General features: G+C 36.1%; 1 protein-coding gene and 1 long non-coding RNA gene across 5 annotated transcripts in view; one reads left to right on the forward strand and one right to left on the reverse strand.

Moving 5' to 3' along the window:
* The window catches only part of LOC122566840 (mannosyl-oligosaccharide 1,2-alpha-mannosidase IA), a 677,223-nt gene that overhangs the window by 419,907 nt on the left and 232,786 nt on the right, over nucleotides 1-24,530 (forward strand). The gene's annotated exons all lie outside the window — the stretch shown is intronic.
* On the reverse strand, nucleotides 5,185-14,591 carry LOC122566855. Of its 2 annotated transcripts, XR_006316638.1 has the most exons (4): nucleotides 14,455-14,591; nucleotides 12,123-12,389; nucleotides 9,226-9,586; nucleotides 5,185-5,559 (listed from the first exon to the last, which is right to left on the reverse strand). It is a non-coding gene; the product is annotated as an uncharacterized LOC122566855 (long non-coding RNA). The 2 variants fall into 2 exon arrangements; XR_006316637.1 differs by lacking the exon at nucleotides 5,185-5,559 and having other exon boundaries at nucleotides 8,197-9,586.

Raw genomic sequence — 24,530 nt, forward strand, 5'->3', positions numbered from 1 at the left:
GTTGCTTCTATCATTTATTTCTGTGCGTTATCGATTTTCACGAGGAAATAAAATTTACGAGCGTATTTATTAATTTAGTTTTTAAGCTTTCGGCTTAACCATAACGATTATATATTATTTGATCGTAGGATCAAACGTTAATCGTTAAACGCACTTTAAATAGCGGATTAAATGTATATTTTGTTATTCGTATTATTTTGACCAAACTTTTTCCTTTTTTGAAACTGAAAAAGATTTGTTTACACGCGTACCTACACGGGCGGAGGTAGCAAAAATTTTCAATTACCTCACAGCATCTGCATGTTTTAATAAGACTAGCAATATGTGTGCTAATAAATTAAGCCCCACCGATTCGCACGCTAATGGTATATTTCAAAATTAAACTTCGTTCGCGCGCCCTTTATGAAAAATTCATATTTACGCCAAAACTTTTTTCAAAGAGGCATATAAATTAAACGATTCTCTCATAAAAGCACAATATTAAACTCGATCTATAAAAGAAACTTCTGCACGTATTAACACTCGTGCAACCACATCTCTCTCTCTCTTTCTCTCTCTCTTTCTCTCTCTCTCTCTCTCTCTCTACCTCTCTCAACCAAACCTGTTCAATATTATTTAAATATGTCACTGCGAAACTTCGATATTTCCTTATAAAACATTCTTAATATCAATAAAAATCCATTAAGAATAATTAAAAATTCATGAATTCTACGAAACAAAGTCACTACAAAAGTCGTCACAATCTTTTCACAAGAATCAATTATTTCTTTAAAATTCTTTCATTGAAATAAAGTCAAAGTTACAATCACTAAAACACTACAATGTATATAAAAGTCTATCGATTCAACGAATTATCGTTAATATACAGGACATCGTACTTTTTTCACAAAAATCAATGTTACATTAGATGGACAACGAGTTCATTTGTCTTTCACTAGTGTATATGTTACAAAGAATGTTCTAATGTGAACAACTAGTCCTAGTGCTAGTTACAAAGAATGTTTTCTTACGGAAGACACATAATTATAAAAAGAATGGGATAAATATGTTATTCCTCGATTATATGCGTAACTCGATTTTACACAAAAATAACAACGCTTTATGTGCTCGTTTGAGGAAACGCGAATGAACTTATTTTACTCGACTTAATATTTTATCAAACTTACCATTAAAATAAAATCAGCACTCGAGTATCTTCAAAATACAAGCTTAAGATGTACCAAATATATAAAATGAAATTGATCTGGCGATTTCAACAAAGACCACAGCTCCGTAAAATTTGCTAACGCTTCTGTTTCACGTATCGATCGCTGAAAAAACATACAGAAGGTACAAGGAAGACGTATCGCGACGCAAGACGTGGCGTGGAAAGAAAACTCACGATCCTGGCCGGAAAGCAGCAGATTTATGCGAATGTTTAATGAGAGTCTCGGTAAACGAGACTCGGGCAAACGAGATTCTGTCGGAGAGATTCCAATATCATGTATGAAGCGAAGCAAAGTACACTTGAGGGGTAGCTACTTCCTGCCGGCGCTGCACGGCGGCAGCTGCTTTTGTATATTCAATTTAGGGTAATAACCAGCGCCGCGGGTAATTTGCTGGCGTACGCAGACTTTATGATCATGTTACTGATCGTGTAAAAGAATGAAAAATTTATTTATCATTAATGGATATTTATAGCATCGACATCCCACGAATGTGTCTATACCAGATTTTCGAGAATATTTCAAATATATGGATATTCAGACGTTTACCTTGAATTGTAAGTGATAGTAGCTTGGAACTATAAAATACGATTCATTACATTTATTGTATAATATTAAACTCGTATAGTGAAAACTCGTTGATCTTGAGATATTTGTAAAAATTGTCTTTAAAGGTGCAACCATTTACCACATTAGGAATATAATTATGCAATAAAACCTATTATATACAGCTATGATTATCACGAAAAGAAACAAAATAATTGAAATTCGATTTGTTCACAATTCTAAAACATAGAATATATGTTCTATAAGAAATAAGCAAATGTCTAGATATTTTTATACGATAGTGTATTATATCATTGATCGATCAAAATTTCCTAATGTACAAATTCATTGGGCTTTGGTCAAAAAACAATCGTAAATGTAATTGGAATATCGCAGAAGGGTAGAAGCGTTCACATTTACTCGACGATGTGCCGTACAACGGTAGTATCCGGTTTCCACGGTACGTAAAAAGATCGACGGATAAAGGGAGTCCAATAATAAAATAATGGCACTGGCACGCGATCCATGGGGATATCAGTGGTCGCGTGCACGATGCGAGTCTGTGCCCCGTAGGAAATTATTTCTTCGTTTCACGTGCGAGCTGACTCTTTATCGAGGGATGATCTATTGCGATCGAGGTGAAATTACATCGACTACCCCACAGGTGCTATTCACCTGAGGATGATAGATTCCTCGGTGAATAAAGAAGCAAGCCTTCCATTTCTTCCTTTCCTTTTCAACGCCATGCTACCTGTTTTATTATTTATTTTTGTCATCTGATTTTCATATTGGATTACTAGTGTATGGTGACGTGAAGATCTAACAATAGCTTCTAATCTTGCGGAAATCACAGTGGATTTTGTAAATCGAAAGCCTGCAATCATTTTCCAAGCTGTACCAATACTGAATCTCTCAGTATGCTTCTTATTAATTCGAAATTAGTGACATAGATGTCAATTGATTTTTGATTAAGTGACAGAGTTTTCTGATGTAACAGAATTTTTGATTAACATATTTTCTTCTTAATTTTTCGGTAATTCGAATAGTGATATTAATCTTTCGACTGGTAGAGTTTTACGAAAATTTGTCTGTATTAAAATTACAAAAATGAATGTCTGTAGTACTATAGTAAATGATAAGATATATAATCTCTGTGTCTCCTAACAGACAATGTAAATTTATAATCTGTCGATTATATGAAAAGGTAGCACGTGCTGCATCTGATTATTAATTCATCGTTCAGTTATAGTCTAAACTTTCAGCGAATTTAAATATTGTTAGGATGTTTATGAACGATATCAATATTCGATTTCATTTTCAATATTCGATGGACAATTTACGATGTAAAATTTCAGTTCTTAAGTGAATATTATTTAAAGCTATTGAAACCATATAATGTTCCTTATTAAAAAGAAATTAAAATATTAAAAGACTGTAATATACAGAATTAACGTGAACAAGGATACCTTCATTCATTTTTTAATATAAAAGAACAACGTGATTACATTATATTTAAACATTGTTCTTTCTAACTTAATTGTACTTCATTTATTAAAATTTCTCCATTCCTTTCTCTACCGCGTTGTTTAATATTTATTAATTTCAAATGAATGGAAATTATGCAGCAATTATTACAAACGCTTTCATACGATGCAATGATCTCATCTTGAATGGAATATTTATAACGGGATACGGCGCTTTATTTCCAGAAACATGGTAAATTGCTTTCGCCGCTGATAGTGTCTTCGTCGAACATGTCTATTAATTGCGTTAATTATCCCGTTCTGATGAATACAGAACAAAGTATGTTTCATGCCTCATTACCATAATTTACAGTACAAATAAACCGTGGAACGAAATACAAAGAAATTGTCGGATTCATGATAAGAAATTTAAACTCTGGCAATAAGTTTGCTGCAAAAATACTCTGCTTATTACATAATTAACACAAATTTGTGAAAAAAACTCTGAAAAAATCTACAAGTAATCTATACAGAATTCGAGAACAGAACATCAAGCTGTAGAAAATTTTTATGAATATGCGTTGCACAAAACTCTTTGAAATGTTATTAGCGTTCTACTAAGACACTGTCATCATATATATTTTTCTTCGTTAAATTCTTCGTCAGTTTCTCAAATCATCCAACAATTATCATACACCACACATAAAACGTTTACCGAGGAAAGAACATCCCAGAGTTTGAGAACAACATATGACTGTCAAATATACGCACAAATCCCAGTGGACGGCCGCGTTTGATCCTTTCTTTCGCTAAGAATCTCATCGGTCCAGCGAGTGACCAAACATCAAACAAGCTCTACAAACCGCGCGTGTACCTCTAAAATATCTGAGAAAACATTCGTCCGCCAAACAGACGAACGATGTTTAACAACCCTCTTCGGATTGTCTCGCCTGGCAGAGGAAAAGAGGCCGGTCGAGAAGCGACGAAAGGTCGATTCGAGGGGTGGTTTGCTCGGAAACGGGATACACTCGAGTATTTTTTCAACGGAGAGCCGCGAAAGAAGGACCTCCAACCTCGTGAAGAACGAGATTCCCTCGAAAGGAGTGGAACCGGTTTTGGAGGCACGTGGCAAAAGCCGAACCTCGACCGTAAGTCCCATCGAAGCAACGCAAACGAAAGTAGCTCGTACGCTGACTCGAGTTCCCTCTGTTTGAGCTTATCACACGCGTACGTCCCCATTGTTTGCACGGTTAGCAAAAAAAAAAAGAAAAAAGAGAAAGAAAGAGAGGCCGCGAACAGGCAAATCGAGGGATGTTTTTTCTGACGACAGGTAGAGAGACGGGAAGAGAGAAAAAGAGAGAGAGAAAAAGAGAGAGAGAGAGAGTGAATTCTCTCGCGGTACGCTGCTTTCGGCGTCCTCGAAACACCGATCGAGATTGTTTCTTTCTTTGCGTCTTCAACTCGAGATATTTCGCCGAACGCCAGGACAAACAGTTTCGCGAGTCAGCGAGACGCTTTCCAAACGGAATAAAGGACCAACTCCCAGTAAACACTTGTCACTTGTCCTTTGTGGCCTTTCTTTTCCTTTTTACGTGGACTGTTTTTCCTCTGTTCCCTTGGTATGAAGAGGTTTCGATAAAACCGTGCTCGATGAAGTGTTTCTGGAGGTGCGCAAATTGTTTGTAGCAAATGTGAAAGCAATGGTAAAATATATATGTAGTTTGTACATAATAATTGATTACATAAGTGATGATCATTTTTGGATAGTTTATATCTTTTCTGCTATATGTAATTTTTATTTAGACGAATGGTGATCCGTTTTGAACTTTCGTGAGTTATTTTTCCTCTGTTTCGTCGATATGGAAGAGTTTCGATAAAATCGTGCTCGGTGGAGTGTTTTTGGCAAGAGTGCAAATTGTTTTTAGCAAATTGTATAAGAGTGGGTGATGTTTATTGAATTTGATGGATTTTGAACTTTTACAATGTATTTTTACTTGTTGGCAGGACATAAAAAAATAAATAAATGGTTATTATTTTCTATGGCTTATATCATTCTACTTTATATACTCGATAGGAGATACGCGTTAAGATACACAATTTAATTTCCATTTTTTCCGCTGATCAGTGGTCGAAAAACAAAAAACACATGCTTTTCCATCAGTTGCTGTCAGTACGCTAAAAGAATAGGTCCCTTTGATTCATAGCGATCTGACAGGTGCATCTATCCGGAACTTTATTAAAAACACTAGGTCATCATCGCTATCATCGATTCGCGTACATCAGTCCCCACGGGTCGATCGAACGCATCTAGTGGACCTTTCGAAACGCATTCGTCCTGGGACGACCTAAATGCGGCCAACAAAAAGATAGAAAAGGTAGACTGAAATAAACTACATATAAATAAAAAAGAGGAATTGGGAATTGAAAAAAAAGATGAAAAAGTGTTAAATAAACAGGTGATTCCTGCGAATTCAGGACCGGTCGAATAGAAAAGAAAGGTAAAAAACAAAAAGCAGTGACCAACGATGTTTCGATTACCGTCCATCCTCTCCAGCACGAAAACGAACCATTCAGTGCAATAACGTCCGTGTAATGGTTGTTTCAGCTTTTGTCTCTCTTCTTTTGCGAAATAACTGCACGTTGTGAAATCGGTACACAGTCGATTTATCCCCGTGCATGTAGCACCCCATGACTCCTGCCATTTTTTCTTTTCTTCAAAGTTGAAACTTCATTATTCTTTTTTCTTCTACCGCTTCCTTTCTCCATTACCCTCCCAGACGTTCCTTCTTTTTTGACGATCCCTTTTTATTCCACTCACGATCGTCCTTTTACCCGGTTTTTCTGCTTCTCTGTTGTTCATTCGTTTCTTCTTCAGCTTCTTCTGCCTGCCCCTTTTATCTCTTTGTCTTTTCTTTCCTCTATTTCCACCCGCTACTTTGACCCACTTGCTACTCTTCTGCATTAAACTTTTCTTCTCCTGCTCTTTGAACTTTCTCACAATCGACCTCAGTGTTTGTCTTTCCGTTCGATCGACATTTCTTCGATCGCGTTCTCTGATTGTCACTTAGCTTATTTTTGCTGGCTCATATTGTTCCCTACGAATTTATATTCTATACATTTGAGATTATAGGCATTTTTTCTTTTAATTGATAATCGAAGAGTTGCGACGATAAACGACGCAAGCGTGAAAGAAACAGAGAACGATCCTTTTAGAGGGATAAATTTCACTAATCCAATGTATTTTTCGCCATTTATTTTTCCTTTAAATTTGTAAATGTATCAGATGCTGAAAATTCATAGCGTGTGAGTGATGTACGATGCAGATGCTCGAATCAACAGAAGTATAAGTTCTTGTTTCTACTGTATATTCTTAATTTTGCTACTTGAGTGTTTCAAACAGATGGAGAAAAATTTTAGGAAATATTTGAAATGATAAAAACTTATTACATTCTTTAAAATAAAATATCGCGCTTCGTTTTACAACCAATTAAAGCGTCGGTTATAAATTCGAATTAATGGTTTGCCGTCGCTTAATCTGTCTTAAGTCTGGATTATTAAACCGTCGAGCAAAGAGTTCTTTTTATCAGGATAATTATCACAACGGCAATTTACTTTCAAAAATACCTCTACGAAAATTTCGTGAAATTCTTTGAGAGCGACACTTTTGCAGAAATTTAGCAAAGCGCCACAGGCTGGTGCATCTTTCTTCTTATTTCGCGTCTGGTTACCAACTTTTTCCTGTTTCAACGAGCAGACAGAAGAGTAACGCATTTCGCGTGATGAGAGTGCACTCGTGATAATTTATCCTATTGTAGGTGGAAAATTTAGAAGGGACTTAAGAGTCCGGGTCATTTGAGGCATTTTAGATAATGAGACGGTCTCTGCTAACTAGTTTCTCGGAAATGAAACGTTTCTAACTCTTTCTAAATGTGATGTGAAATTGTACCGATCTACTTAAACGATATTCTCGAGGACTGAACTTTTTCATAACGATATATTGTTTTCTAAAAAATTTCTACAGAATTTTTCGAGCGTATACGTGAGGCTGTGTTAGGCTAGCGATGTTCCTAAAATTTTTCGATTGATCAGATCATCTTTTACAAACTTTCGGAAACATAATACCGATATGTAACACTAAAACTATCGACTAAAGCATAGAACTTGTACCTAAGAGATCAAAATGAAAAATATCTAATGCGAGTGAACCTAATTCAAAGCTTTAGTCATCTATTTTTCAAGAAGAAAAAAAAACTATTTAAGTCCTAAAAAATGTGTCGTTAAAAATCCATAAAATTTCTATGAAAAATTATGAACTGATCATTTTGACCATTCTGTTACATGTAGCGTTAAAAAAGACACATTTTTCGTGTTATTCTTCGCAGTTTATCAAAAAATTCAGAGATCTTCTGCAGGCTACGTTTCTCGACGAGTGATTTCCTGTCTAAGGATATCCAAAACCTTGTGGCTACCTCCACGTTTCATCGGGGCACTGACTCCATACGTTCATAACGACCCCATCGGATTTGGCCCCGTCGACGTCCACCTTAGCAATTCGTTTTCTCGAGTTCTTCTCCTCCTTCGTTCCTTCCTTCGCTCGGTTCTCGCTTTTTGGTCTGGAGCAGCGAACTTCGATGGCTTAACGACGACTCGACGGTGTGTTCAAGCGGAAAGTTCACAGAGACCTCTTAAGGGAATTTATGGATTCTTTTTTCTCGTCTGGCCGAAAGTTAATCCCGTTGAAATTGATCGCAATTGATCGTCTATGGGCTCCCGTGAATCCCGCGGCTCGTCGTCCGGGTACCATTCTAAATGATTCGATGAAATTTGGAAGAAATGAAGGTTTCTTCGTTTGAAGTATACAATTTTCAAATGTACAGGAGTTTGAAGAAAATTTTACTGTTTCTGTAACTGGAATCTTATTTCCTTTCCCCAGATACCATATAGTTTTTCTATAAATAAATAATATAAATAAATATCTTTGCATTTAGCTTCACCTTATCGATAATTACTTGAAAAAACTGTAAAAGAGTTACTCAGTCACGATACCATATACGTACTTATCATGACGATACAACATTCTTCGCCAGATGTGAAGACGACAACGGATATTCAATAAAATAGTAAGTCGTCAAAACGCAATGTGTCCGTTAATAGCAACACAGATATTAAAGAATTAAAGCAAGAGTATTTTTAATATTATGCACTGATTATTATTAATGTTAGATTGGATATTACTATGTTGTGTTAACCATTACATTTTTATATGACACACGAGTATGTGTCTACAAAGATCGTCTTTCGTCCGTTCAAACAGTCATTTTTAAAAAATACTACGCGACATTTCAAAACACTACGATAATAATGCCTCAGGTATCGTCTCGGGAAATAATTTTCACCTGCTAATCCAGCAACCTAACTCATCAGAGATTACGCATTTCCTCGTTCTCGTTACGTGAAATACGTTCAAAGCGTTCATGACTAGTCTCATAGTCAAGCGTTTTTCCTACAGGAGGCACAACACGGACGAAGGTTTAAGCAGATCGTATCGGATAAAGCATCGAGATCGCGATCGCGATTCCGGAAGCATCGTCAGATATAAAGCAGTTCTCTCGGATACTCAGGACTAGTCGGTCCCGCGAAAAGATAAATGGGTTCGTTCCCTCAAAAGTAACACGTCGACCCCGTTTTATCAGGAATTCGTTCGTTCACGTGGCAGGTTGCATTAAACCCAGCCGTGGCGCGATAACGAACAGCCGGCACTGTTATTATTCTGTAATCGTACGGCTGTGACGTTTCGAACGGATTGATTCGCGGCCGTGTATAATTACGCGAGCCTTTATCGCGCGCGAGCAAACGAAGAAACGGAGAAACAACGAAGGGATCGGCAAAGTGGGGAGGGTTAATGGAAGCGGAAAGGAAAGGGTGTGTCTCGCAGGGAAAAAGAAGGACGCGGTAACGAAGAGCCAGGCAACCCGGCAATTCTGATCTCTTTTAAAACTTTGTTAACTCACCAAGACACGCTGTACATGCCGAGACATTTTTGTTATTCCCCTGATGGAAGTTTTTAAGGCGAACAAGCTTTCTGGGAAGGTAACTTGTACATATATTGCAGATCGTTTTGACATCTTGAAAGCTATGATGAAGATAAAGGGGTACGTTGCAACTTGTACCGCTTAAAGTGGATTCATCGGTTAGAGGTAGTTTAAAACGATTTTTCTCGGAAAGAAGTTTTTGTAGAATATGAAAGAATCCATCGATGAGTTCGTGCAAAAGTATAGCGTATAATTTAAGCAGGACGTGTAGTTGCATTTTTCATTGCCACTGTAATGGGACACGGCCGTCATGATGATGTTGACAAGATTCCAATCCAAACTGAAAATATACGTAGAAGTTAGAAAACATTCATGGCAAACGCATGTATTTAGTAGAAAATTAGTATACAGCGCGAATGACCATCTTTTAAAGATACAATGAGTGTTAAGAATGGTTCTATTGAAACTTGTCGATGTAATAAGTACTTGACTGTTTAAATACTTTCGTGATCTTTGCAAAATATATACTTACATTATATACATTTTTGTGTTTGTTCTAAATCTCATCGACGTAGAGTTAACGAAATTTCAAAATGCTTAGTATAACACACATAATATATTCGTAAAAGGTTTCTACGAGTGTTCGAATACTTTCGCGAGCCGCCCTATATAACGAACAATACCTATCCATCTTTTTCGGTACCAAACAACAAAACAAGACACAGATAGAACAGAAGAGAATATGAGGAATGCAGAGGAACGGAACGAAGGGGCACGCAACCCCGAAACATTAATCTCCTTAAAACTAAGCCAAGTATTACGCGATTAGTTGCTGCTTTAAATTCGGACGGAAGCGGTGGAAGCAGTGGATTTACGGACGGCAACCGGTTGTATCGCGGGTATTACGAAGTTATCGAATAAAATATGCATTCCGGCATCCATACTCTCTCTCTCGTACGAAAGTTACCTCCGAAAATTATTCGCGCGCTTGCGTTTCTGACCGTGGTTTGAACACCGCGGGCATAAATAAAGGAGAATTTGCCGAACGGTATATATCCTTGGAACGTTAATCTTCTTAAAACCACGCGGCAAGTATTATGTGATTAGTTGCCGCCTTAAATTCGTCCCAGCGTAATCTTTGTATAAGAGGATTTCCGATTTGCTCTCGTGGTGCCGCGTATTAATCAGTTATCGAACGAAACAGATTTGTCCCGCTCGATTGTAATATCTTTACCACATCTGCTTTTTATCGGACGATTATGTGGCTGACGAGTTTCTTGAAATTAAATATGAAGTTAATTCCTTCAAGGAGAGTGGTATAATTTTGGTATTTCTACTTAATGATTATTGTAAGATGATATAAAACATTATACTGTCATTGTAAGTGTTGTAAATATAGATAATCTTATGAAAAAGATAGCACAACTTATATTCTTCAATTGTTAAAAATGTGAAACGCGAAACATCGGCTTCATTGTTTTTTGTATTATTATATAATAGAATTGAAATGTTCGTTGATTTTTGTATTCAAAAAAATTCATAAATGAAATGATATTTTGAACAGAATGAAGAATTCAGAAGATTCCTTATTACATCAATTTTCTAAAATTCCAATATTTCTCGAGCATTTTTAACAATTTGGAATTGAAATCTCTTATCATATATTGGAATTTACAAGTTTTAAGGAAGCGAAGCATTCATTGTGCGATGCTTTTCTAAATACTATAATATCGATTAATTGTTATATCATATTCACTTAAATTATAATATTTGATAATATTGGTCACTTCTATCCTCTATATTTTAACTTATATGAGCTCTTAAGTTTTCTTCAGAAATTTGATAGTATAAGACGAATCAAATTTCTGAACTTTTGTTACATTTCCTTAATGAAACAAGTTACTATCGAAATTAGGAACTATGTACACATTCCACTATACCTCGATATGTCAGTAAATGTGACGCGTGTGTAAGTTTATTAATGTTTACCAAGGCGCAATTTCCTATTGGCCCAGGGCGTTTCATTAGCGTTAGATGTCTCAAGATAGTCGTGATGTCACATGAATTACCAAACTGTCTCTTGTACTGAGATGGGAATGATCACTTTTTGCTATTATCCTAATCGCTTCGCTAATATACCTTGTATTATTAAGATGAAATAGAGAGTTGTTATAGGTACTCGATCATTAAATACACGTACCATTTTCGACGCGAGTATTGGGATTTATATTCGGTACTCGGTACGCGGAACCTATAGCCACTGTCAATAATTTTCATAATTTCAGAATTTACTTTTCAACTGAAAACAATATTTATATTTTAAATAATATTTCAGGAATATCATAATATCCTCATAATCACCTAAAAATCTCCCTAATCCTAAAGTACCAATTATCAACGCAATAATCAACCTCTAATACCCACCTCTTCGCAATTACAATATAAATAGGCAACTCGACGACTGTCTCCAATAATAATCAAAACAATTATATCGTTGTCGCTACCACCGCTTTTAGAAGAACAAAAGCGCCGACAACGCGGTTCCCTCGTTTAAGCTTCGTTCATCCTGGTCTATGGCCCCACGGAGGAAGGAACAATTTAGGGGCGGAAATCATCGATTACTACGCAAGGATTAGTGGTTTGGTCCTCGGGCCAAATCTCCCCTACACGCCATCGGTATATCTTGCATGCCTCCCAATATGACCCTAAATTAGATAGATTCTGCAGGCTTAACGTTGCGAGAGAACTCGACTGATTTGTCTGCAAATACCTTTATCCCTCTCTGTTTCCCACTCTTCCTATGTTGAGTTTCTCTCTCTTTCTCTCTCTCTCTCTCTCTGTCTTTGTCTTTCGTTTACGAGCAAAAGTTATATTACCCAGGCGTTTCCCAACGTCACCACGTCGACGAATCCGCGCTAATTTCGAGCGAGCGCCTGGGGATCCTTCGAGAAGCGCATTTCCGGAATTCGTGAACCCTTTGATGTCGAGTAAAGGTGGGCAAGGAGAGGGTTCGAAGAAGAGATTCTCCTGTCGAGATAGGTTTTTGCTCGTCTACTTGATGCGTCGGGTACTTTAATGGATGATTCATTCGTTCGCTCGTGGAATCGTTGTTTTATCCAGGGTGCTAATTTCATTTCGTCGAACTGAAAGTTTATAACCACGTTAATGTATTATGTAAAAACTGTCTTCGTAGTAAATTGTAATAAATGAATTGATTTACTGTGCTTAGGAATATTTCATCTAATGAGATCGAATCTGTGTATACAAATGAAAATGCATCTCATAGTTAATTTTAATTAACTAATTCTCCGTTCATTATCGTTCATTAATTCGTCCATTATCATCGTCTTCGATTATATTAACTTAAAAACCTAACTCCATTAAATTACACAACGGATTCCCTAGACCACAAAACAACCCCAAACACTGCAACAACTTTAACAAACTTTGTTCGCCCTAACTATAAAGTTGAACTTGATTAATTAATGTTCTTCGTTTATTAACTCCTTCGTTATTCATCTCCTTATCCTTATTATCTTAAAAATTCAATTTCTGTAAATTATACAAACTCCCATCTCAAACTAAAGAACAGCCACTACAACCGCGACAACTTTAAAAAACATACAAACTTCACCCCAACCATAAAGCGCAAACTTCCATGGAGTTGATCTTGCTTCGCGCAAAAACGCGCATCGTTAATTAACGTTCTTGCGTGTCGAAAGAACGAAGGCATCGGGTAATGAGTCGCAGCCGACAGAGTTCCGGTAATCCGTAATATTTACCACAGGGGTGGTTCGCTGAACCTCACGATCGCGTTGCTTTCCCGGCTTGGAAACACCGACCACCGCTATCCAGGAGCGAAATCTGTTTGAAGGGGCTGTTTTGCAAATACTCCGTGGGAGAATAATACGCAGGGACATCAGCGGAATGATGAATGCGCGTAACAGCTGCTACAAGCTCATGTGGAACGAGGACGCGTGACATCCTGCTAAAAAGCTTCGACGCGTCGTCGAAAAAGCCACCCTCTTTTTCATACCATTCGAGGGTTAAACGAAGGCGACAAACGACCAAGTGATTAAGCCAGTTCTCCTCTGTTTTTTCTCTCTTCTCTCTCTCTCTCTCTCTTTGTTTTAAGTCCACGCTAGAGGGGCTTTGATTTGACGATGCTTCGATGGGTAGACACGCGAGACGGGCGTGTCTCTCGGGGAAATGTGAAAAATCGATGGCCCCTTTTTAGGTTCGTGATTAAAAGAAGCAACCACTGCGTGACTGTCGAACGCGTTATCCGGTCCTCTTTGGCACGCGACACGCGACTATGTGAGATAGTAGTAGTGAGAGTAAGTGAAAGGGATGGTTGTTGCGGTAAGGTGAATCGGTAATTTTGATCGAAGATAGGGGAAAGATTCGATATTAAGTTTCCTGATGCACGGAAACTCGAAACTTGATTACGTTTGAATGGAATTAGGATCGTTAGAAGTAGTAGTTTTGGTAGAGAAATCTGTATTTTAATGATTCGATGTGGTTAAGTGAAAATGGGGGAAGAGTTTATCGTAGTTAGAATGTTTTAATCTTTTGGTAATGTAACGCAAGAGAAACTCCAGTAAATCGTTATATTACTGTAAATTTCATTGAAATATCTTCTTAAATATTAATTATTATAGTCTATAAATATCTTTGTGCGTGTCTGATATCAGTAATGCAATAAAGTTTGAGAATAGGAAAATAATTATTATCTACATTTCTCAGTCTGAATTCTTTTCCATTTTATTATATTGTATTATATTTATTAGAGGGCTAAACGATCAAAATTTTAATAATCTTTAATTTAGATCAGATTTATATTACAAATCCTAATACTTGTGTAACAATTACGATGACATAATTCAACTTTCGTAACATACCTGTGGTTATTGATAGGTTATATTTAACAGTAATACACTTGACATACAACGTTTGCCACTACGCTCTAACCTATATTTTACATAATAATAACGAAACGATAAAACAATTAATTCTCACGAAAATCGAGGCACGATTGAAATCGTCAATAGAATTCACAAGTTTCATTTCGGAATAAAATCAATAATATTTACATTCTGCGAAACACTGTTTTCGTTCTCGAAGATTGTATAATACGTATAATTGATGCATGTAATCGAAATTCATATATAATACGACATACGAGTAAGATACATGAACAACACTTACATAAAGAACGCTGTCGTGGATAAAGGATTTTGATTGATTGCACAGTCTTGATCCTTACACTTTATTCGCACTAAATTACAAACGAATTGCGCATAAAGGAATTAATACGATACGGAGAGTCCACTCAGTGTTGTACGTCGCGAACTCTGCCGGTAGGAGCCGGTTTTCACATACACGAGTGATTTCGTATATCTTCGGCCATGTTCGACATTTTCCGAAGAAAACATCGGAAGTACGTGAATTTCGTACGTTGACACAGAATGAAATATTCAGTTTTGACAAATGTGACTAACGTAACGTCCAGTTTTATTAATTCATTTGTTTCGGAAGACGTCTATTTACATGTAAGTAATTAATTTCTTATCATATATAAACTATACTATGTAATATTCTGCGTTTATAAATCGTTAGCTATTTTATGCATAACGTTTGCTTATATAGCTCGATATATTAATTTATGTAATTATACATGGGAATGTATAAAGAAGTTTCAAGCGTAACTTTAATGAAAATTTAATCTCGATTACAAAATGTTCGCGTAAACATTTTAGAGTGTCTTTTATTTTTAATAAGACTGGTATTTGATGTAGGTTATGAACTTCAAATTGCATACATTCCTTAATAAGAGTATCAGTATGTCATAAAAGTATCGTTGTGGTATATATTCTATTTAAATAACATTAATTATTCAACTCAATTAATTTCTCAACTCTCAAAGGTATTATTTTCAAAATTTCATTAACGCTGTAATGGGACGCGACTGTCATATTTATATTGATAACATTTGAGACTAATCTGGAAATATATATATATAAATTGCTTGATATCTGCTACAAACATTAGTTAACCTAACCTAACTTGACATTCTCCGTCTGCGTTCCTATTGCAGTATTCTTTCTTTTCGTCAAAATCATGATGTCAGTCACGAAAATCTAGATATACCAAAGAATCTAAAAACGTAAGTACTTACCTTTGTCATAAAATTACTTATTCAGATTCTTACATATGAATACAATTATTATTAATGTATTTCTGAAAGTAATTGCATAATTTTTAATATTTAACTCTCAAAAAAATCTGGGCATAAAATTATGTCATAGATTGCAGAATATTTAATTTTTTCAACATCAAGGAAACAACAAGACATTATGGATATTTATGCAAGAGGAGGACTATTTTTATGATTTCACGTAAATGTAACAGATAAGCGAATAAATTTAACAATATCTGCCGTAATGTATCAACTTTGTATAACTAATGATTTTACTAGAACATTTTATATTTCAGAGGTGCGTGTAAACTGACTGTGATTTCGCGTGTAACATTTTATGACTGACTGTAGTTTCGCGTGTAACTTATCCAAAGAGGGTTAGAACAACGCGACAGCGAGCAACGGTTAGGATATCAAAGCCCGGTTGCTGAGCTGGTCCACCGGGGAGCTCGGTAGTCCTGATACTCATGACTCAGCACACATCGCGGTCCTCTCGACTGTCGTATTTCTGTCCCAAGTTTACACACCGCGATCAAACACCGTGATTCTCCGATGGGGCCTCCTCCGACGCTCGCTGGATCCATTTCCAAGAATTGTTCGGCCACTGGCGAACGCGTAATCCGTCTCGCGACAGTTCTCTCAGCGAAGTTTCAGAAACTTGCTTGTTACCTCGAATTTCTCGCCAGCTTTGACTCCATTGAAAAATTGTATCGAGCTCTTTGCTCGATTGAATTTTTACCGTGACTGATGGTCGCTTTTTACTCTGATCTCGCGATGATTTATTACATTTGTATATACACAGTCTGGATAAAATAAACGATTGTAGCAGGCAAGTGGTATGAAATAGGTTTGTTATATTTTTGAATTTGATTTTATGTGAATTTATTAAGTACACTTGATAAGCTTGTTGATTTTTATGAGAATTGTTTTAGGAAAGAAGAGAGAGATTCGTTAATAAGAAACTTTTGTACATGATAATGCACAAGTGTAAAATTTATTAACTATATCTATTGGACAATAGACATGTATATAAAAGGGATATGTATTGGACAAATTTTCTTAATTTCTCGTCAATTTCATCGTCTTCTTGAAGAAATTTCATTTATATGCCAGTTTGCACATTATGTTTTATGGAAAGCACATAAATTAAGACAACCTATAGAAAAGAACGCTTGTATATAATACAATGCCTCCTTAGGTAAATCCACGCGTTTCCTCAACAAATCTTATCAACATTTACGAGGTTCTTTGGGACAGAAAATACTTTGGCATTTCGCATTTGGCGCACTTTCGTGCGCCTGTACCTTCGTGGCCCATTGTGCCTTCAGTTTCCTTTGTGAATGGAGTACCTTACAAAGAAGTTTTCCCTCTTTCGCATTGTTGCTCGATGCGCGTGGAAAATGAAAGTTTAATGCTAGCCAGAGTTGTCCATGGGTCCGTTTGCACAAGCTGCACTCGTAATGGAACTTTTCGTTTGAAAATTCGCGATCGTACAATGCTATACTATCTGCAAGGTATTCATTCTAGCTACATAATAGAAAATCATCGTTATCATCTTTGATTCTTTCGATGCTCAAATCCATTATCTTCTATCATGAAGAATAATGAACTATTGTGATCTATGTTTCATTTTCTTTGTACTCTTAACATCTTTCAACAATGCTGTTCTCGTCGAGTCTGTATGGCACAAAATGAAAATTATATTTCATCACATATTATTAAAATATGGATAGTTTGTAAATATTTGGTTTTAGTGTTCAGTATATCATATGTTACTATTTTTTGTGTATTCTACACTATTCATTAGTGTAATAGAAGTATTGTAGTAGAAAGTATTTTAAAATTTGAAAGAAAGATGTTTTAAAAAATACAGATGTAAAAGAGAAGTGAGAAGAACAGTAGGGTTAAGATTAGGTAAATACATTTCTAAGGAAGCGTAGGAAAGTCTTGTAGCTTACGCCAGTGAGTTGTTATGTCATCGTAATATCACGTTTAAAACTAGGAACAGATGCTAATATTGACTAAGAGTGATTATCAGAAGAACAAATTGACTGAAAGTCTGCTAAGAGGACAGAGTAAGTAATGTTCTTATTTGCTAAGTAAATTCTTCCCTAAAATTTTAATAGTTCAGAATATTTCCAAGGAGTAGAGAATCAGAGTCTTTTATAACCAAAACGTAGGATATAAATTTTATTATTGGGCTGTGATCCTGTTCAATTTTTATACTCTATGTGTGAAGTCAATTTTACTGCCAGAAATAAAATCTGCTGTCTACGTCTCTCCATAGCACGCAGTAAACTCTGTTCTTCTATACCTGTCATATTAAACTTGCTACGAAATTTGTGATGTGTACTATAAACATATAAAATTCGTGTAATGTTCCGTTATTAGCGTGTACCATAAATCTAGTCAACATTCGTAAATTTCTACCGTATTTCTTAACTGGTTGTAATGAATTATTCCTTGGTAGAATTTGTGGTACTCTAATAAAAAATTTTAATCTGGATTTATAGCCGATAGTTGTAAAACTCGATCTAGTTGAAGATTACTGAGCCATTTAAATCTCATTCGGATTATTGAGATTACTTAAATTGAAACAATTTTAAATGTCTTTACCAATATGCATCCTAATACTTATTAATAATTTATTGCCAAAGCGAGTAATAAATTATTAAATCAGATTCGTCCGAACTAAACGAAATTAATAAATTGGTATAAAGATTACCAAAGATTACATAATCTGCACGAGACTTCAGCTTACTGTGTTACTTGAAAATGAAATTATGAGAATACTTCTTATGTCTGAATTAAGGATTAAGAAACATGTAGAAATATATCGCTTACGTTAAGAGACGTCCTGTTAGAAGTTCAACGATTCTCTTAATAAACCTAAAGTTTAACGAGGCCTGGCGTCATGGGCCCCATTATCGCACTTGTCGTCTCAATTGTACATCTTGCAAGACCTTCCAACTATATGGTAAGAACGTGGCTAATAGCTCGCAAAGACATGGCGCAACTTTCACTGTTGATGTTAATTTAACCCTTGACACTAGTCATAAAAATACTCGCATCATTTGCACGATCTAATGAATTCTGATAAAGTTTTCCTGTTTGAAGAAGGAAATGGTAACGAAATCATTGGAATTTCCTTTTACAAAAACTACGATGTTAAAAGACAAAATTCAATAATGTGAATGAACTAAAGAAAATTGCGAATGAAATGTTTTACTGATGCAAGGCCAGTGCTTAATGAGTTAAAATACTTCCTTCCACTTAATTGCAATAAAAATGCAAGAATTCAACTCCTTTAAGCCAACCAACCATATTTTCGCGTTTGTGACAAAGAAACAATAGGCGTTATCATTGACAGAGATCTAACATTCTTACTATCCAACATAAGGTTCACTGACTTTTAATAGTTCACGCATGGGTGAAAACAAAAGCAAGCGCTTGTCGCTTCGTTAACAGTCTCGCCATGAGCCATAGAGCATGGCTGTATCTATTAAACCAAGTAAGAACGAAAGTAAAACCGAAGTTCTGTATAATTACGTGGAATTATGTTACGATTACGAGAAACCAGCAATTACAATGTAATTATACAATAGACAGATAATTAACCGGACAAATGAGAGAAATTGATTGCGGTCGGTCCGATAAATTGCTATCTATATATCTGTTTCCATTGTTCGGGTAAACTGTTACCATAACTTGAGCGCAAGAACTTTTGATTACATGTCTAGATGATCAAGAATTAGAGCAACGGTGCTCACGTAATTGGAATTGCAGATGCTTTATAAGTTAGTGTCGTGTGTGGTCGCTTACTATTGATTAGCATCATACAGAATATTTTTTATTCATTTATTATTAGCGTGTGGTCCTGATACTTCTATAAGAAAATGTTTCAAACAAAAAACTTGTTGGTATCAAACGAATAATTTATTTGTTACGACCGTTCGCGGAGAGACGCGATCGCGAGGAAAGCGCGTCAGCGGGAGGCGTAAATTCTCGCTACGATTCAGAAAATCGACGCCGCGAATCAGTCGTTCCTCTGTGTCTGTTAAGATGACAGAGGTGGTTAGTTGAGATTAACACTGAATTAACAGAGTTAACAAAAATTATATATTTGACAATATATATATATATATATAAACAACAGGATAATGATGATTCGACTCGACTTTACAATGTGTTTGTTATTCGTTGGAGACGTTAGTGTATTTCGTTTGGATCCTTGATCGATACTGATTGCCCTTCGATGGGCCCTTTGTCTTACGTGGGAAACGATCCCCTCCATGCTCGGGTCACGCACCGATCACGCCATGATCACGCGTGTCACCTGATTACTGTATTCAAAATAACGGAACGAACCGACGTCTTTTTTCCTTTTTTTTTGGAACTCGCTCTGTTTGTTGTTGTTGGCCGTTACATTGTTTATTTGTCGGGCTGACCGTGACGGCTCGCTCGCGACACTGCGATGCCACGATCGACGGTTAGCAATAACGACCTCTGGAAAGCCACGTGGCGTAACATTATTGATGTAAAAGAAATCTTCAAAAGTATCACTTTGTCAGAAAACAAAAGTCGTTTCATATTTTTTTAATTTATTAAATGAAGAAACGATACTTGTGAAGTTTCTTTCACATGTTACGGAACTAAATGGAAATCAATGCTCGAAATGCTCTTATTCATGGTTCTATTCATCAATTAACATTCTCTCATATTTTCATGAATATGAAGAAATCGTGCACACTGAACAAGAAACGATAAATCAGCTGCTTGGAGCCCCTCTGTTCAAAAATCAAAAAGGTGGAATGCAAACAATGAACGGGCGCGTATTTTGTTTTATTTTAAATGAAAATATAATATTTTATCAGAACGTGATACCAGTTTGTTTTTCATTTTATTTCCGCTTTACAATCGAAGCTAAATGTTTTTTTTCGGGATGAAAAACAAATAGAGATCGTTGTAAAAGAATGAAATTGAACAAAATGCAAACTTCCTGTGCCGTATGTGTTTCTGATATAGGTTAATTATTAGAATAATTATTTCCCGTATTTTCATTTACACGAAGAAACTTCGAATATCGTGAAATAACAATTCGAATAGCAAACGAAACAACAAATACGGTAGAAAATTTAATCTGCACGAAAATAATCCCTCCTCCTATGTTCTCGTGTGAACATTTATTTCCCGACCAAATGGAAAACCATCTACGTTGGAAACTGTTGTCAAAAGTATCGAAAGTACGAAATGGAACAATGTGTGCACAGTGCAGCTTTTAAGCTACACAATTTTCGTTTATATACAATATTTTCGTAATGGAACCAACGAAAGAAACGTGCAATTTCCATGCATATCGGGAGAAATGAAATTTCTGTTTTTTTAAAGATACGAAGAAATTCGGGCAGTTGTTAAAAATATTGTTGAAGATATTCGTGTTTAAATAGAACACACTTCTGGCAAATGGAACTATTTCGTTCCTATACAATATAGTTAATAAATATCTTTAAATAAAATTCTGAGAAATGAGGCGCCGTCAGGATACTATTCTTATACGTAAATTGTCTAAAAACTTGGACCACTAAACAAGCATTAAACATTCTACAAAATAGGACGAAAAAATCATGAAAGAGTCAATGTTCTATAATTTTCCAGTATTAAAACATAATATAAAAACATAAATAATATAACGTAACAAAAATGTAACACAAACTCGACGGAGACTCATCTTTCAATCCAAATAGCGGCTATTCACAATTTTTCCATCAAACGATCTTCATAATTCTCGACATGAAATGAATTTCACCGTTCAAAAATGTTCGTGCTAAATGATGAAGAATAATGAACGCGTCGGTATTTCGCTGTTTGCGTTCATTTCCGCATTCGATGGTTGCTTACCTTTGTAGAAGAGGGCCACATCGTATGTGGGTCAACCGATTAGCCTTTGATTTACGGAATCAGCATACAAACATCATAGGAAAGGTATTTGAGATTAAATGCCATAAGCATCGAAGCTTTAGTCTAGCTGATGATAGGATTGCTTGGTACGGATAAATTCGACGAACTGGAATTCCACAGGATTCCGTTTTGATGCACGCTGCTCACGAAATACTGTCGGCTAGTTCACTTTAAAACATTCATAAAAACTTTTATTCCATATGAGTCAGATTTATCGGAAAAACTTCGAAATTTCTATCGAAACAGATATCGAAATGAATAGAGAATAATAGGAATAACGTGTACGGCCTGTTTTGTATCCTATTTATTTTTCCGACAGTTCATTTCTTGTCGTTGACCTGTATCTGCATATTATCGTCGGTTACATTTACATATTATTTGTCGTAAATATTTTGCCAAATTTGTATGCTTATTGCTATTATTAGCATATTTAAATATCGCCCTATATAAATATTTATTCAAATTTTGATATTTATCCCGGCTTATTCGGCGTTGACATTTTATGCAGGAATGTCATCGCTGATAATCGAAATTAGAATAGTGATTATTGCAATTTCGTGTAAAAACAAAGCAACCAATTTACATATTTTAAACTAAATGTATTATATTATAAAACAGAAACAAGCAAGTTACCTCGAAAACGAAATATGCATAGATACAAATTAAATATACTGAAACATTTTTGCGTGCTACTATATATAAAATATTCGTTCTACAATATTTTAATGGAAGAAAATTTTTAACATGGATGAAATCTTTCTATACAGATTACTTCTGTAACAAGTCTCAGGAGAAATATCTCCATGAAGTGTCCTTCGATGGTCTTTGGTCCAAAAATGTGAGTATCTCGCGTGTCGTGTGAATATAAAAATTTCGATGTCGCAAAAATTCGACTCGATCGGACTGTTTCTCAGATTCGAAAGATATGGAATCATCAGAAGCTTTTATCGTTGGCATTTCCACGACATTGTGGCACTCGTAAAATGGACACGCGCGTCTCGTCGCGTCAGGAGTTTTTTTATTGTCTCGAGCTATCCTAGCGAGCTGCGAATTGCGATTGCGTTGCAAAACCGTAAGTACCATTTTACGTTTGATGTTTTATTTGCTGGGTCAGTGTGTGGTTTTAAGGCAGCACATCGTTATTTTCCACTTTTGCGACTTTCTACTGACCCGGTGACCGGTTGTTAGCTCTTCGCTGTAATAACACCGTGTTTGGTGTAAAATATTAAAACATCATATACTCAAAGTAACTTGTATATCATTTTACATATTGCTTTAACTTTTACAATCACTCTCTGTATTTCTCTACATTTTCTTTTAATAATTAAAAACATATACGAAATCGTACGAAATTAGAGGGCCGCTTTCTGTATCAATTTGATTTTTATAAACATATTTTCCACTGAACAAGAACACAAAATATTCACAACTATTTAAAGATACAAAGAAACTCGTTCTATACTTTTTCAACTCCTTTGTTTTCCTTTTCTTGGTTAATGTAATATAAGCATTTATAGCAACGTCTCTCTAATTGTCCTGAATAATATACATTCATAATTCACATTTAGCGATCTCCAGCTATTGATTGAGATCAAGATTAGAATCGGAAATAAACTATTACAAATTCAATCAGCATTTGTCAGATCGCGACCGTAATCTGTATATTATAAGACAGGAGTTAAAACTTAAAACGCTAATAGCCGAATAATATCACACACGTTTTGGCGCATGATCGCACCCGACTTCTCCACTACCTGGCATTGCAAAAAAAAACTTAACACGGCACTTTCATCGAACGGAAAGATCCAATTCCTGATCCGGCGAGATTCCATCAGCGGAGTTTCCCCTGGCCGGCGGCCGTTTAATCGAAAATTGTAAAAGCTAAATTAAAATCGAACGTAGGATCGGACGAGTTCCTCGCCGGTGGAAAATAGAATTCCCGAAAAAAATCGTGGAAAGTGGTGTGCGAAGTATCCGTTCGCGACCGCGTTCCCGGACGAAAAATTTCAATCAGGGCCGCTGGCGCGAATAAAGAGATAAAAAGTAGGAGGATATAGAAAATAAAAAAAAAAAAGTACAAGAACGGGAAAGGAGGGAAAAAAAAAGAAAGCGGCGAAACGAATCGACCAAAGTCCCCGTCGCACGTGTTAGCTGCGCGAATTTACATTTCCATTAAGATTCTCTCTCGACCATGCGAAACGACCGACGCTGAAACGGAAGGGCCAAAAACTCGAAAGAGAGAGCCGGTCGCGCGCCACCGAAGTCACCACGGCTTCGGTGTAATAAAGTGCCATGGAAATCCTTTGTGTTCCGCGGGACGCATTCGTTTAACTTTGATCCTGCTGGAACAGACTCGATATTTTCCTCCTCTTCGTCGCCGTGGTTCAACACCCTTTTCCGTTCTCGTCCCTTCTTTTTCTTTTTTTTCATTCTCTCTCTATCTCTCTCTATTTCTCTTCTCGCTCGATAGAATCCAACCAAAACGAAGGGTGGTGACTCATAAAAAATACAATATTTTTCTTTCATTCGGCCGTTTTCTCTTCCTTTCTCCATTTGCCTGGATCTGTAAGTTTAATTCGACACGGGAGTCCAGAAGGGCCGAAGCCACGAGTCGCCTGATTGCTTTGCTCTTTGAGATTTTAATATGAATTACAAACCGCCGGTTGTCCTTCTTTTTTATTCCTTTTCGTTCATTTATTGCTGGCTCGGCGCCTTCTTCTTTTATTTCCTTCTCTTGGGTCTTCAGGTGTTTTTCTTCGTTACCATCGATAACTTAGACAACTTGATCTTGATACAAGGTGAATCTAGTCTGTTCGATATTAAAACGCGAATCGTTGTCATCTCATTTACGGCTGTCAAATAATTTTTTTATTACAGTCTGATGGAGAAATGTATCTGTAGAAAATTCAAGTTGAAGCCAGATTATTTAAAACGTATGATTCTAGTAGCGCAATTATTAGATTACAGGTGTTTATACAAAATTTACAAATATATAAAAACGTACGAGACGCGAATGATGTACAAGATACACACAAAAATATGAATTTAAACAAGCATCAGTAGCCAAACAACTATACATTGCATCAGTCAGAGAAATCGTATATGTTGACAAGCTCGTTTGTTACTA

Source organism: Bombus pyrosoma, linkage group LG4 (assembly GCF_014825855.1).
Source record: "Bombus pyrosoma isolate SC7728 linkage group LG4, ASM1482585v1, whole genome shotgun sequence".
Classification (NCBI taxonomy): domain Eukaryota; kingdom Metazoa; phylum Arthropoda; class Insecta; order Hymenoptera; family Apidae; genus Bombus; species Bombus pyrosoma.